This window comes from Canis lupus, chromosome 14 (genome assembly GCF_011100685.1).
Source record: "Canis lupus familiaris isolate Mischka breed German Shepherd chromosome 14, alternate assembly UU_Cfam_GSD_1.0, whole genome shotgun sequence".
Taxonomy (NCBI): Eukaryota; Metazoa; Chordata; class Mammalia; order Carnivora; family Canidae; genus Canis; species Canis lupus.
Window position 1 is genome coordinate 42263957 of NC_049235.1, and position 15181 is coordinate 42279137.

The window sequence follows — 15181 nt, forward strand, 5'->3', positions numbered from 1 at the left end:
CCACAAAGTTCCTAGATTAAGGAAGGAAATGACACAGAACAGATTCTAGAAATAAAGAGACTGTCACTAACTTTCTAGAGAGAGATAAAGAGAGAGACATAGAGATATCACAAAAGAGAATCAAGGACCAAGATGTTATTAAGCTTTTCAGTAGCAGCAACAACTAGCAGCTGGGAAGATATGCCTCCAAAATACTAAGAGGAAAATAATTTTCAAGTTAGAATTACATGCTCAGTCAAACTATCAAACAAGTGTGAGGATAAATTACAGAAATCTTCAGGTAGATATAAAGTTTCAAGAAATCATTTCTTACACTACTCAGCAAGCTACTAGTAGATGTGTTCCACCAAAACAAGGAAGAAAACCAAGAAATAGGAAGTTGGAAATTTCACTAATAGGGGAACTAATGCAGAAGAGAAAACCCAAGATGACAGCTGAGCTACCAGTGCAGGTCAGAGCAGCAAGACAGAGCAATCCACCAGCAAGATCCCCAAGGGGAGAAAAAAAAGAAAAAAAATATGACTATCACATGAGTTTTTGTAAAAAATCATATCTTTTTGTTTTGTTTCTGTTTAAGTACGATTTGCCAACATATAGTATAACACCCAGTGCTCATTCCATCAAGTGCCCTCCTCAGTGCCTGTCACCCAGCTACCCCAACCCCCCACCCACCTCCCCATCCACAACCCTTTGTTTGTTTCCCAGAGTTAGGAGTCTTTCATGGTTTGTCACCTTCTCTAATTTTTCCCACTCAGTTCCCCTCCTTTCCCTTATAATCCCTTCCACTACTTATTATATCCCACATATGAGTGAAACCATATGATGACTGTCTTCCTCCATTTGACTTACTTCACTCAGCATAATACCCTCCAGTTCCATCCACGTTGAAGCAAATGGTGGGTATTCATCCTTTCTGATGGCTGAGTAATATTCCATTGTATGTATAGACCACATCTTCTTTATCAAGGGATAAAAATCATATCCATAAGGATACTACCATTCTGTCAGCAGCTTTGGACAGAAGTCCTGCTAGTGTCACAGAAAACTAAGCAATCCAAAAAGAGGCAGTTATTCACTTGATGAAGAGTATATAAAACTGCAAGAGAAAGGCAATGTAATTAGAGCATATTATCTGGTTCAGCAAGAAGTAACACTTGAATCATAAAGTAAACATCAGATATGGATTTAGCAACAATGAGACAGTCTATAGCCAATGAACAGGGTGGGGGGCAGGGAAGTTGAGATATAAGCTAAGAGTGCTAAATTCCCACTTTAATTAATAAGTTTATGAAAATATCTCAAATTGAGAAAAAAAATGTAACTCTTAAACCAATAAGTCAAGAAATAGACTGAGTAGATTAGTTAGAAATTTGGAGTTAAATACTAGAAGAAACAGACAAAAGAGTCAGAGGACCTGAGTGGTTCAGTTGGTTAAATGTCTGCCTTTTGCTCCAATCATGATCCCCGGATCCTGGGATGGGGCCCCATGTTGGACTGCTGCTCAGCGGGGAGTCTGCTTCTCCCTATCCCTCTGCTGCTCCCCTTGCTCATGCTTTCTCTATCAAATAAATAAAAAAAAATCTTAAATAAAAAAATAGTTGGAGGAAATCTTACAGATAATGGAAGGGTGGGGAGTGATAGGGAAAAGGACTAAATTTTTTTTTGATAAGAAGTGTAATAGGACTTCAATTTTTCACCTACATTTGTGTATTATGTTGATAAAAATCAAAAGCAATTAATAAGAACTCAAACACCAAACTTAGTATCTTCTTCCCTAAACATGTACCTACTTCTCTGTTTTCTGTCTTCCTTAGAAATACCGTCCAAGTGCTAATACCTTATGTTTTAACTATATCTCTCAGTTAAGCTGACAGTATGATCCAAAGGTGGGAAGTTAAAAACAAACAAACAAACAAAAAAAACACAACAAAACCACAAGCACAAAATGACATCACTTAGGCCAAGTCCCCAAACGAGGGCTTAACCCATAATCTAATTACAGTTTCAACTTTCCCCATAAATGTAGTCCTAACTAGTCAATCAGGGTTTTTCTGATGGGTACTAGTGAGTCTTCCCCCATGGGAAGATGAGGTCGTCTGCATGATAAGACCCCTCCTCTCTCCCCCTAAGAGACAGATGAACAATTCTTTTCTTTTGCTAATAACTTTCTTTCCCCACTCTCCTATAAAAACCTTCCATTTTTTACAGCTCCTCAGAGATCCTCTCTACTTGCTAGCCCAAATGCTGAAATTCAGAAATCACTTAATAAACCCAATTAGATCCTAAAAAAAAAAAAAAAAAAAAAAGGAAAGGACAGAAAAGAAAAGAAAAAATGAAATACTCTCAAAGCACTGAAGCTAGAAAAGCTAGAAACTCCAGATTCTTGATTTATCTCTCTCCTTGCTGCCTTCCCATAGCCAATCAATCATCAACTGAATCTCAGCTGTCTTTCAAATTTGCCCTCTCCTCCTCCTTAGCCCTCCTCCTGTGTCCTAATCCAGGTCCTTATCATGATTTGCCTGCACCACTGCAAATCTCACAGCTGCTGATTCATGACCCTGACCTTAACTCCCAGTTAGATGAATTTCCCCACACTCTTCATTTGCTGTTGTCTTTCCTATTTTCTTGGGCCAGGGGTTTTACACCTCTTCAAACTCTGTTACTTGGCAATGGATAACCAATACTTAAACAAGGTATCAGCATAATAGGGCAGGGGAAGTCAATAGAGGGCAGATCGCAGACAGCCTGGAAGCTCTTCAGAAACTTTATCCTCTAGTGACTGGAAACTACTGAGTGCTCTGTATTTTGAATAGAATATTACGATGGCAGTAATAGGGATGGATTTATTGAAAAGAGAGAAGGCATAGATACCAGTTAATAGGCTTTACAGTAATGCAGAATTAAGAAGATGGATCCTAAACCAGGTAAAGGCAATAGTAAAGGGTGTGGATTTAAAAATACTTAGAAGGTAAAACTAGCAGAACCTTGTGAGTGATGAGATATTATATGTCGGAATAAAACAGAATGTATGCTGATTCCCAGATCTGACTTAGATGGCTGGGCAGATGGTGGTATAGTTAACTAAGATCTCCCACTACTAGATTTTGCCATGAATTATACTAGCATTAGTGCACTAACAGGTGTGCATGTATATAAAGGGAGGACTGAAGAATCTGAGAAAGCGAAAATCAGCCCTTCTGATTCTCGCAGTGTTCCCAACAGAAGAGTGACAATGTTTCTACATGGCCAAGGCCACACTGCAGGTGCAAAATGACTGACAATCCTTTCTGGGGAGTTGCTGCTTTCTTTCTTTTTTTTTTTTTTAACAATAAATATTTTTTTTGTTGGTGTTCAATTTGCCAACATACAGAATAACACCCAGTGCTCCTCCCATCAAGTGTCCCCCTCAGTGCTCGTCACCCACTCACCCTCACCCCCCGCCCTCCTCCCCTTCCACCACCCCTAGTTCGTTTCCCAGAGTTAGGAGTCTTTATGTTCTGTCTCCCTTTCTGATATTTCCTACCCATTTCCTCTCCCTTCCTTTCTATTCCCTTTCACTATTATTTATATTCCCCAAATGAATGAGAACATATAATGTTTGTCCTTCTCCGATTGACTCATTTCACTCAGCATAATACCCTCCAGTTCCATCCACGTTGAAGCAAATGGTGGGTATTCTTTCTTAGCAACGTGTCCCCAGCCCCACTTTGTTCCTCCCACCTCCTGAACCAAGACTGCTGTGATAGTCAGTTGCTGAACTGCTTTGAAAGCGACCACCACCCCCACTTCCCTGAGCCCTCCTTTGTCTCACTTAGCACAAGGACAAACCTTTCACAGGCCTCGTCCTATGTACCCAGGCCCTTGGGTATATGCCCTCCTTTGCTGCAGGTAAGCAAATAAAACTAATTTTGCATCATTATAAGTGAAGACAAGTCAGAAAGACCATACAATCAAGGGGGAAGAGACAATAAATGTAGAACCTAGAGGGCTGCTGATGGCTCTATATATTATTCTGTGACAAGAAAGCAAGTCTTTGCCACCATTCTGGAATGTACAACATTTGATTATAAAAATTTTCAAGTTCTCAGAAAAGATGAAACAATTGTACAATGTATACCCCTACCTAAACTCTATTATCATTCCACTGGTATTGATTTAGTGCCTACTATTTGCCTGGAGCTAGGCTTACCTGTAAAGACATAAAAAGCAGAGTGAAATTAGGAAACAAGAAAGAGTTTGATTTGGGTGGAGCACAGAGTTTGTAAAGGGGTCATGTGACCTTGGTCTGTGCAGTCATGTTGGAGTTGCATGGAGGACATTGAATTTCAGGGTAGGCAGTTTATACTTCACCCTAGTTGCAGTCAGGAGCCACTGAAGACATTTAAGGAGGGGAGTGTGTTGTGCTTTCGAAAGCTCATTCCAGCATTGGTGTTAGGCTGGAATGGAGAGAACCTGACATCTGAGAGCTAAATTAGGAGATTTTTGCAAAAGTCCTGGGACAAGTAAAGGTTGAACAGCTAACAGAATAGATTGGAGAGAGAGGAAAATGAGAATCGATCTTTTGGGAGCTGGGTTTACCGACTCCCCCAGAGAGCCAAATAAGATATGTCCAGTGGTCCTTTTGAAAGATAAATAATGGAATATATGGAGTCTCAAAAGAGAAGGGAGGAAAGGCTAACCCAGGATGCCTACATAAATATTTTGACCTGTAAATAATGCTAACAATTTAAAAACAGCCACCAATTAGAATCAGAATATGGAGAAAAAGTTAAGAGATAAGTCCCAAGGATATTGGGAAGATAAGATGCTAAGAATTTGCTCTTTTAGGCCAATAGATCAAAGGACTTAAAGAATTATCCCCTCCCGTTCTCACCTCACTTCCCAAGTTCTGGTTTAAAGCAATAAAAGAAAAGTATATGGTTTCAAGTACAAGGCTATTCCTACAATATCTCCAAGGGAGACAAATCTCAATGGTCTGGTTTCAGTTCAGTTATGCTTAGTAGGTGGATTTTATGGTGAAAGCACCTGATCACTGTGAACTGAGTTCATTATTGCTTAAATCTTTGGACTTGCAAATATATAGCATAAAAGTTTAAACTTCGTTCCTAGTTTTGGCCAAGGTACAGTTCTTAGCACTCTGTCCAGCTTACTCCCTCCCAAATCTATGTAGATGTTAAGGAGTCATTCTTCCAAAGGTACCTTTCAACCTATGAGAAACTTACCTACTTTCATTCTTTTAAACATTCTTAGTTCAGCCCATGAAAAACCCATATTATTAAACCCCTGGGAATGCTAAACTGAAATAGTCACATTTGCTCTTTAAAATGAACTACACTTCTTATTAAGAATGGGTCATTACCTGTTTACCTTGGGAATTTCAGTGTTAATAAATGGGTATCTGATGCTATCTGGGGCAGTAATTAAGCTCTTCTCTATCTTCCTTCAGTACATACCAGGATTGTATTCAACACGCAATCTTTCTTCTGACAAATCATATGCTTTCCAAAACAAAAGCAAAGTCATTAACAAAACACTGTCAAGCTCTTTGCTTCTTGTTTTTATTTTCTCAAGGGGAGTGAACCGGTAAGCCCTGTGAACTTCCTAAATGCTCTTCTAAGTTATTTGAACTACCTGTCAGTCAAAACCCACTTATTCCTCAGGCTATAAAGTCAGTCTAGGAGAACCCCACCATAAACTGGTTTATAAGTTAGACTCATATATTTTGTGAGACCAGTCATGCCCTTCCCAAAACCCCAACTCCTACTAAAAAAGAGAGAGAGAAAGAGAGAGGGAGAATGTAACAGCTTCTCGCTAAGAACACTAGCATTACATTATAAAGAGTTTCCACTGGACTTAAAAGTGGCCTGGAGTACAAATCTAGAAAGCCCAAACAGCCAAAGGGTCTTGACAACTGTACAGACTTCCACATGCCAACAAAACCAATGTGACCTACCGTTGCCAAAAGTGTAAAGGTTTCTGAACTTTCAACTTTCTTACAACTTTCTTGAAAGTTGCTTTTCAAGTTAGCAAACTACATTTTAGCTGGATGGGTTTCTTTTTTTCTTCCTTACATCTCCGTTTTTTCTCATCTCACACCAAAAATGGTAAAAAAGCTAATGGTACATATAAGGGGAGGAAAAAAGACAAGTGCCTTTAAAACGGGGAGACCGCAGCTTAGCAAACTTAAAACATTTGCTCAAAGTCACCAACTAACAAAATGTATGGCTGAGATTTGAATCCATAAATATACCAAAGCCTATTTATTTATTTATTTATTTATTTATTTATTTATTTATTTATGCCATGAGGCCAAAGCTGACCTAAAAGGTACTGGATGCTTCTATTTGGCTTCTATTTGTCTTTACGGGGTCCCACTGGCTCCTAGGAACTCCCCAGCAAGGGCTGAACCCACTTGGCTGGGAGCTGTCCTGTGCACCTCAACAACCGCCCCCCCCCCCCCTTGAGTTTTCTCCTAATCCTGTATTCTAGGTCTCTCTCCTGTGCTTTGCTTCCATCAGCCCAAATCCCCTTTTGTGGGGCGCTCACATCAAAGGCATCTCCCGCTTCCATTCTCCCCGCAGCACCCACGGAATCAAAGCATCCCAGAGAGATGCGCTGAGGCTGACTGAGGCAGAGGAGGGTCCCCGCTTTGCACCGAGAGTCACGGGGGACCCCAGAGCTTCGCGCACCCCGGGCCGACTCCTGAACAGGGAGGTTTCCCGGCCTGGACCTGGACTAATCACCCCCCCACCCACCCCACCCACCCCACCCCCCGCGCGCGCCAGGGCCTCAGACTGTGCAGGAGCCTTCGGGAATGTTCCCCGGCCCGGTGCACCCAGAGCCTAGTGCCAAGCATCCCGCAGTTCCCCAACCTGGAAAACCCGGAGCCGGCCGCGACCTCCCGGTGCACGCGGCCCCCCGACCCCCGCGACCCCCCGCCCCGCGCTCCCCGCCGCCCAGGCCGCCGCCGACCCGCGCCCTCGGCTCACCCCAGGCCTCCTCGCCCCGCCGGTCACCTCTACCCTGCGGGGCGCGGCCCTGCGCTCCTCCCGCGCCCACGTGACCCAGACCTGCGGCGCCAAAGTCCGGTCCACACCTCCCCTCCCGTGACCCGGCCGCGCCCCCCGGAGAAGCAGCAGCAGGCACCCCAGAGGGGGATCCTGAAAGATAACGGAGACAGGCGGCCGGCGGTGCAGCTCTGCTTGGTGGGCTCCTTCCTATGTTTGGATTTTCCCCTCCCACTTTTTTAAAGCTGTTATCAGAATCTCCTTTTAAGATTTTATTTATTTATTCCTGAGAAACACAGAGGCAGAGACACAGGCAGAGGAAGAAGCAGGCTCCCCTCCCCGCTCCCACAGCCTGATGTGGGACTCGATCCCGGGACCTTGGAATGGACGGAGCCAAAGGCAGATGCTCAACCACTGAGCCACCCAGGTGCCCCAGCTGCTCTGACTTTGAACATTGTATTTATTTATTTATTTTTAAAGATTTTTATTTATTTATTCATGAGAGACACAGAGAGAGAGAGGCAGAGACACAAGCAGAGGGAGAAGCAGGCTCCATGCAGGGAGCCCGATGCGGGACTAGATCCCAGGTCTCCAGGATCAGGCCCTGGGCTGAAGCCCAGCGCTTAAACAGCTGAGCTACCCGGGCTGTCCATGAACATTGTATTTAAAAGTTATTCCTCACACTGGTGCTTGCTAGTCCTGGTGCTTGCAAGCCCGGTACTTGCATCTGGAAACCCGAGTGGTGTTTTACTGCCACTGTTGAGAAAGGCCCCTTGCAGTCACCCAAAGTCCACACTTCCAGTCGCGCTGATCCCCAGAGCTCACAGGGTGCCGACATTGTGTCAGGTGCTTTTCCCACAGTATCGGGTGGGAATCTTATATCCTAAGATATATTCTGTACTAAGATGATCTCCGTTTTGCAGGCAGGAAACTGAGACTTGGGTTAAGTGTCCCATTCAAGGTCACATCTCTTGTAAGTGACCTCAGGGGGTATTTTTAACCTCCTTCAGGTACTGGGGCACTGAGGCAGACCTTGAAGGAAGACAAAATCTAAAAAGGTAAGGAGATTCCAAGAGCAAGTTAAGACAAAATGCAAGAATGTCATCATTTGCTGCAAAACCAGCAGCCGAATGGCCCAGCCGACCCACTGAGCAGGGAAAAAAAACAAAACCAGTTCATTGTTATTTTACACCATTTACATTTTGGATGGTTTCTTATGAAACTAAGGCTAACTACAGCACTAATTTTGTAACCTGGGACAAATTATTTAATGTCACTGAGTGTCAGTTTTTTGGAGAAGCAATCTGGGGATCATGGACACTCCGAAACAAGGTTTGGGGAAATATGGATTTGTGGCAGGTGGCTCACAATGGACTCAGTCCCATGGATGCCTCACTCTATGTAGAGGAGTACAGCCAGTGGAGGACCAGAGGGGGGGGCCTTCTAAATTGTGGGCCTTAGCTCAAAGAAAGCTACTGGTCAAGGAATACTGGTCATGGAGCCAGTTAAATGAAAACCAAACTGAATTTTACAGTAAATAGAAAATGCATCATACTTACGCACATGTATTCAAAAACAGGGTGTCATCATTTTACTGCAATCTTAATAACTTCAGAGGCATAAATGCTGCAACTTACAAAAACATTACTTGAAAATTTAATTAAACATATTTTATACTTATTCAGTTTTGTGAATTTTGAGTAACACATTTTCAGTTTTAATTTTTGTTTCATTTCCCAAGTGAAAAATGGCATACATTTATTAAAAGGAAAAAATTACATCTATTAAAATAATGAAAACTTAGAGCCAAAAGAAGTAAACTTTCAAATGACAGTTTTGTAAGTGTGTGGCATGTATACTTCTGAAGTTATTAAAGCCTAAAATTGCAGTAACGTACTTGAGGCGCTCTGTACTTGAGTTTGCGGTATGTGGGGTTTTGTACTAGAGATTAGCTTAGATTTTTAAAAAAACAGTGCACCTGGGTGGCTCAGTTAGTTAAACATCTGAGTTCTGCTCAGGTCTTGATCCTGAGGTCCTGAGGTGGAGCTATTGGCTCCAGCAGAGAGTCGGCTTCACCCTCTCCCTCTCCATCTGCCCCTCCTCCTGCTTGTTCTCTCTCTCTCTCTCAAATAAACAAAATCTTTAAAAAAGAAAAAAGAAAGAAAAGAAAGAAAAGAAAGAAAGAAGCAGTCTTCTTTAAGAAACCTGAAGTTCAGTTGGAGAGATGAACCACTTAAATTGATCCCATAATACAATATGATAAGAGCTTTAAGGGAGGCCTATAAAAAGTACTGCTGGTACAGAGAACAGGTACCAAGTGACTGGCTAAGGAGCCAGGTGACATGAGATGACATGAAGCTGGGCATTAAAAATGAATAGACATTATGGGGAAAGGGTATAACACAGGCAAAGAACATAACCACTTGTGAATTGCTGTTGCATTCTGGGAGTGATTGACTATTCGGGGCTACCGGATGCACTCAGGATGGGTTAGCAGTTGGCTAAAACAGATATACAGAAATCAGAATGGGAAAAGCTTGAATGTCCAGCTACAAACACTGATGTCATTCAGTTAGTAGACTGGGAATTCAAGTTTTTTTTCTTTTAAGTTCAATGTGCCAATACATAGTATAACTCCAGCGCTCATCATATCATGTGCCCTCCTTATGCCTGTCACCGAGTTACCCCACTCCTTCCCACCTTCCTCCCCTTCTGCAACTTTTTTTTTTCCAGAATCACGAGTCTCTAATCGTTTATCTTCCTCTCTAATTTTTCCCCACTCAGTTTTTCTTCCTTCCCTTATGGTCCCTTTCACTATTTCTTATATTCCACATATGAGTGAAACCATATGATAATTGTCTTTCTTCGATTGACTTATTTCACTCAGCATAATACCCTCCAGTTCCATCCACATTGATGGAAATGTTAAGTATTCATCCTTTCTGATGGCTGATATATTATTTTATATATATATATATATCACATCTTCTTTATTCATCTGTTGAAGGACACCGTGGCTCCTTCCACAGTTTGGCTATTGTGGACATTGCTGCTATGAACATTGGGGTGCAGGTGCCCCTTCAGATTACTACATTTGCATCTTTGGGGTAAATACCCAGTAGTGCAATTGCTAAGTCGTAGGGCAGGTCTATTTTTAACCTCTTCAGGAACCTCCACACTGTTTTCCAGAGTGGCTACACTAGCTTGCCTTCCCACTAACAGTGTAAGAGTGTTCCACTTTCTCTACATCCTTGCCAACATTTGTTGTTTTCTGTCTTGTTAATTTTAGCCATTCTCACCAGTGTGAAGTGGTATCTCATTGTGGTTTTAATTTGTATTTCCCTGATGCTGAGTGATGTTGAACGTTTTTTTCGTGTATCTGTTGGCCACGTGTAGCTTTTCTTCAGAGAAATGTCTGTTCGTGTCTTCTGCCCATTTCTTGACTGGATTGTTTGTGTTTTAGGTGTTGAGTTTGATAAGTTCTTTATAAATCTTGAATACTAGCCCTTTATCTGATATGTCATTTACAAATATCTTCTCCCATTCTGTAGGTTGTCTTTTGTTTTTGTTGACTGTTTCCTTTGCTGTGCAGAAGCTTTTTATCTTGATGAAATCCCAAAAGTTCATTATTGCTTTTGTTTCCCTTGCCTTTGTAGATGTATCTTGCAAGAAGTTGCTGGGGCTGAGTTAAAAAAGGTTGCTATCTTTGTTCTCTTCTAGGATTTTGATGGATTTCTGACTCACATTTAGGTCTTTCATCCATTTTGAGTCTATTTTTGTGTATTGTGTGAGAGAATGGTCCAGTTTTGTTCTGCACGTGGCTGCCCAATGTTCCTAACACCATTTATTGAAGAGACTGTCTTTCTTCCATTGGATATTCTTTCCTACTTTGTGAAAGAGAAGTTGACTACAGAGTTGAGGGCCCATTTCTGGGTTCTCTATTCTGTTCCATTGATCTATGTGTCTGTTTTTGTGCCAGTACCATGCTGCCTTCATGATCACACCTTTATAATATAGTTTGAAGTCAGGCATTGTGATGCCCCTAGGTTTGGTTTTCTTTTTCAACATTCCTCTGGCTGTTCGGGCTATTTTCTGGTTCCATACAAATCTGAGGTTTATTTGTTCCAACTTTGTGAGGAAAGTCCATGGCATTTTGATAGAGATTGCATTGAATGTGTAAAGTGCTCTGGGTAGCATAGACATTTTCACAGTATTTATTCTTCTGATCCATGAGCATGAGCATAAGCATGTTTTCCTATCTCTTTGTGTCTTCCTCAATTTCTTTCATAAGTGTTTTTTAGTTTTTAGAGTACAGATCCTTTACCTCTTTGGTTAGGTTTATTCCTAGGTATCTTGTGGGTATTGGTACAATTGCAAATGGGATCAATTCCTTAATTTCTCTTTCTTCAGTCTCATTGTTAGTGTATAGAAATGCAACTGAGGAAATCAACTTTCTTAATGAAGTAAGATAAAATAGAATAGAGGAGGTATATTAATTTCCTAGGACTGCTATAACAAAATACTAATAACTGGGTGGTAATAAACAATAGAAATGTATTGTTTAACAGTTCTGGAGGCTGGAAGTCTGAATTAAGGTGTCTGCAGAGCCATGCTCCCTCTGAAACTTGTAAGAGAAGGATTGTTCTCCCCTCTTCTAGCTTCTAGAAGCCCCAGGCGCTCTGTGGTTTATGGCAGCATAATTCCCATCTCTGCCTCTGCGTTCAAGGATGTCCTCATGTCTCTTCACATTATCTTCCTTCTATATGTGTCTGTCTCTCTGTCCCAATTTCCCCTTTTGATGAGGACACCAGTCATATTGTACTAGGACCCACCCTAATGACCTCATTTTAACTTCATTACCTCTATGAAGACCTCTTTCCAAAGAAGGCCACATTCTGAGTTACCAGAAGTAAGAGTGAGGACTTCAATGCATCCTTTTTAAAGGACACAATTAATCCATGCAAAAAGAGAAAATATCAGAGTAAATCATGCTTTGTGACACTTTGTTTCAGTGTGTGTGTGTGTGTGTGTGTGTCCTAGGTCATTGTATTAGCTTACTATTGGTAGCATACCAAAATTACCACAGAATTAGTGTCTGAAAGGAACACATTTATTCTCTGGGGTTCTGGAATCAGAAGTCTCAAATTAATGTGTCAGGAGGACTGCATTCCTTCTTGAGGCTTTAGGGAAGAATCTGATTCCTTGTCATTTTCATCTTCTAGAAGGTGCCCACATTCTTTGTCTCCTGGATGCTTCTGTCTATCACTCCAACCTCTTGTTTCTGTCCTCATATCTCCTATAAGCTAATCCTCCTTGCTCTCTCTTAGAAGGATCATCGTAACCACATTTGTCCCACCAGTTAATCCAGGATACTCTTGTCATCTCAAAGTTCTTAACTTAGTCACATCTGTGAAGTCCCTTTTGCCATGCAAGGTAATATATTCATAGGTTCTAAGGGTTAGGACATGGACATCTTTGGAGGGAGGCATTATATATCACAGTCATAATGCAAACTGTATTTGTTACTATGAGATATGGTCAAAATAGCTTGAAAGCCACAGCACTGGAAGCCTGAATTTTTTTTATTAAGATGTATTGCTTATTTTCTTCTTATGAGCATAATACATGATCATTAGAGAAATATGAAGATATGCAAAAAGGTTAGATAAAATTTTTGTTGTGACTTCTCAGAGATAACCAAATGATGTATTTTTATTTAATCTTTTATCTATACAAATATATGTTATAAACAAAAATGGAATCATATCATATGGAGTTTTTTATCCTGCTTTTAGCAGTTAGCATTATATCCCAATTATTTCACACGTTGTTAATTCAAAAACATAATATTAGTGACTGTATAATGTTGAATCATATGAGTCTATTATAATTTATTCAACCATTTCCAACATTTGGTCATTTGAATTGCTTCCAATTTTTTCATATTATTAATTCACTAAGAAATATTCTCATATAAATAATTATGTGCATCTGATTATTTCCTTAGGAGAAAAATCTGGAAAGCAGAATTACTGAGTCGGAGGGTCTTTGGAAGGTTATCCAAGTTCAAAGAAGAGAACTCTGTTGGCAAAATAAAGTACATGGAGCAAAGGTGTGGATGAAGGTGACAGCCACGGGAAGAGCCGAGTTGGAAGAGTCTAGTACAAAGTACAGATAATCCCTGCAAAAGAGGATGAGCTCTTGGGCCAAACTGAGTGTGGTAGTCTCTGTATGAGTTTCCTAGAACTGCTGTAGCAAATTATCACAAACTGGGTGGCTTAAGACAACACACATTTATTCTCTCACAGTTGTGGAGAAGTCTGAAATCAAGCTGTTGGCAGGGCTGCTCTCCTTCCAGGGACTCTGGGGGAGGATTTTTTGCCTCTTCCAGGCCCTGGGAATCCTCAATGTTCCTTGTGTTGTAGCTGCATGTCTCCCATGTCTGTCTCCTTTTTTACATAGCTTGTTTCTCTGTGTTTCTTCACGTCCTCTCCTTTTCTTTTCTTGTTTTTTTTTTTTTTTAATATATATTTACTTATTTGGGGAAAAAGAGATAGTAGGAGGAGGGGAAGAGGGAAAGAGAGTCTTAGGCTTGATCTTAAAACCCTGAGATGATGACTTGAGCTGAAACCAAGGGCCCAATGCTTAACCTCATCTTGAGTAGTTAGCTCTGCAAAGACTCTCTTTTTCAAATAAGGTCACAGTCTGAGGTTCTGGGTGGGCATGAGTATTGAAGGTGATACCATTCAACCCACCAGAATCTCTGTGGAAAGGAAGGTACAACTGTGGGAGGTATTTAGATACACTGAGAGGATATGGGAATGGCTAAGCATGGGGTAGGCAAAAATGATGAGTCTGTATATTTTCTTAGTTAACACTTAGCCTGTCTTTCTTAACATCCATTCTTCAGTGGACTCAAGCATCTAAAGGCGCGCATCTGGTGAACCCATGAACGATTCTGTTCTGAAGCCACCCTGCAACAGAGATCATGTGTGCTTACAGCCAGACTGTGCAGATACAATTGTCAGTAGCATGAGAGAGATATTTTAATATGTGTCTTTTCATAGAGAAAAATGTCTCCCTTCTCTTCACTGCTCACTAGCATATCTTAGTATAGTTGGCTGAACATTTCTAATGCATAATTTTACATTTCTCCCCAAATTACCATAATTGTAATCAACTTAACCATTGAAGAATCAAAATATGGAACTTGTAGAGAAGACTCAAACTACTGAAAATAATATTTTTAGCTTCTTTCTTGTACTGAGTACTCAATAGTGGACAAAAGAATGGCCTTGCAAAGAAATTGGTTAAACCTTCTTCTTTGATTGGCTTTTCTGAAAACAAAGTTTTAAAGTTGTCAGGTTGGGCAGATGAATGGATAAAGCTGGATATATATATATATATATATATATATATATACACATATATATAATGAGCTATTACTCAGCCATCAAAAAATGAAATTTTACCATTTGTAACAACATGGATGGAACTAGAGGGTATTATGCTAAGTGAAATAAGTCAATCAGAGAAAGACAATTAATTATATGATTTTACTCATATGTAGAATTTAAGAAGCAAAACAGATGAACATAGAGGAATGGAGGAAAGACATAAAATAAGACAAAATTAGAGAGGGAGACAAACCATAAGAGACTCTTAATCATAAGAAACAAACTGAGGGTTGCCAGAGGGGAAAGGGTTAGGGGGATGGAGTGACTAGGTGATGGGCATTAAAAAGGGCACAGGATGTGATGAGCACTGGGTGTTGAATAAGACTGATGAATCACTGATCTCTACCTCTGAAACTATATATTAATTAATTGAATTTATTAATATCCATAATAATTAATTATTATTGAATAATAAAATGAATGATTAATATTCATAATAATAAATTCAAATTAATTGAATTTAAATTAATATATTTAAAATATATATTAAAAAACCACAAAAACCCAAACAAACAAACAAAGAAGCAAAGAGTTGTCAGATTGGAGTGCCTGGCTGGCTCAGGTGGTAGAGCATGTGACTCTTGATCTTGGAGTTGTGAAAGCAAGCCCCACGTTGGGTGTAAAAATTACTTAAAAATAAAATCTTTAAAAAAATAATAAAGTGTCTTCACTTGAACTTAAAATAATTTTTTTAAAAAAAGAAAAGATTGGGTTCAT

The 15181-nt window shown here is 40.4% G+C and overlaps 1 protein-coding gene across 2 annotated transcripts in view; it reads right to left on the reverse strand.

Moving 5' to 3' along the window:
• The window catches only part of CPVL (carboxypeptidase vitellogenic like), a 126844-nt gene extending 119780 nt beyond the window's left edge, over positions 1-7064 (reverse strand). Inside the window, exon 1 of one of the 2 annotated variants that reach the window (XM_038557206.1) lies at positions 6990-7064. The gene's annotated coding sequence lies outside the window, so the exon portion shown is untranslated. Of the gene's footprint in view, positions 1-5953; positions 5978-6989 lie in introns of those variants that run through there. The other variant, XM_038557209.1, reaches the window with a different exon arrangement.
• Positions 7065-15181: the final 8117 nt, after the last annotated feature.